Source organism: Sinocyclocheilus anshuiensis, unplaced genomic scaffold (assembly GCF_001515605.1).
Source record: "Sinocyclocheilus anshuiensis isolate Anshui unplaced genomic scaffold, SAMN03320099.WGS_v1.1 scaffold469, whole genome shotgun sequence".
Classification (NCBI taxonomy): Eukaryota; Metazoa; Chordata; class Actinopteri; order Cypriniformes; family Cyprinidae; genus Sinocyclocheilus; species Sinocyclocheilus anshuiensis.
In genome coordinates, this window is record NW_015537995.1 from 112,410 (window position 1) to 114,161 (window position 1,752).

Sequence of the window (1,752 nt, forward strand, 5' to 3'; positions counted from 1 at the left end):
CCCCCCCCCCCCCCCCCTTCAAAGATTCGCTTTCATCATGCATTTTATTTATTTCTTTTTACATTTTTTAAAAAGTGGTTTATATGATAAAATATATTTTTATTCTCCAGTCTAGATTTAATTCAGTGTGCAGCCAGCATTGACATTTTATTTTTTTATTTTTTGTTTTTTTGTTTTTTTTACACACCTGAAAAGTGCATAAAGCCAAGGGGAAGTCGTGGCCTAATGGTTAGAGAGTCGGACTCGTAACCCAAAGGTTGCGGGTTCGAGTCTCGTATTCACTGCTGTGTGTGTGCACTTAGGATGGGATAAATGCAGAGCACTAATTCCGAGAATGGGTCACGTCACTTTTTTTTTTTGAAGCAACTTGATTTTTCCTCAGTTGGAGCAAAACAATCTCTTCTAGTACAAAGAAACACAAGTAACATATTAAATTTAAAATTCTAAAGTAGAAAGTCATGTAAAAAGTACTCTTTTGTCTTTGTATTCTTTACAACTTCAAAAAATACTTTTTTTATGGTGTACTGGACCAGAAAGACAATGAGAAGCAATCTTGTTTTTTTATCTTTCAGATTATTGCATTGAAAGATTTTTATTTCATACTCCTCCTCATCACATGCATTTTAAAAATGCATTTTACAGTATGTGCATTTTAAAATGCATTTTACAGTATATATGTGCATTTTAAAATGCATTTTATAGTATACATTTGCATTTAAAATGTGCATTTTACAGTATATATTTGGTTTGCAAAGGATTCAAATGAGAATTATCTCAAACAGCCTGAACAGAATACCGGCTCTGTGATGTCTGCTGCTTAAATGGTCCCTTATTTCAGATGGCCATAATCATACAGCTCAAGACACATTTGTTCTTTGTGATTTATTGCTGCCAAAAAGAGCAAAAACTTGGATGTTCTCATTCAACCACTGTTAAGTAATAGACATGAGACATGTGAGGAAAGAAAAGAGAGAGAGAGTAATAGACATATAACCTTTATTTATTTCATGTGTTTTTGCTCATTAAAAGGAATTTCCTGCTTCTGCAAGAAAACACATTTGTTTTATAATGTTTTACATAAAAGTGGTTTTAGATATTTAATGTGGACTCTGTGGCTTAGATTTTGGACCATGCATTTCTTATGCCACATATTTTTTTAATAACAGATGATTATTCATTTAATTCGCTAAAGGTGTGTTTCCATAGTGAAATAGAGCTATGTAACCCTTTAAATAGTTTATTTTATTTTCTCAAAATAATTATTAGAGATGTTATACAGGGATGAATACTGGACTATGCATTATATCTGCTGACTGAAAACAAAGTTTTGCTTCTGCTGTAAATTGCTATTATTTATATTCATGAATGTAAAGATTTTTTGATCTGTCAGTGTCCAAATATATATTGAAATCAGTGAGCAGCTTTTTTTTTTTCTACAGACATTATAATAAATAAACATGATAGGAACAGTGTACACATATATTTCTGTCAGGACTACTATCGTCAAAATGATTGACACTTAGCATACAGTTTGGTTTGCCGGTATGGTTCTGTTCTGGGCAAAAACTCCCTGCCCATCCATGCAGCCTGTCATGAATGAGCAGAGAGAGCAGCAATAAGAAACCCCAAAGGTAAACAGAACAGAACAAAGCAGATATCATTTATGCACTTAATGATATTTAAGTGTAACACATTATTCAAGGTAAAAGGAGTCTGATTCAACAAGGAATATCAGAAAGTCCAGAAAAGTCC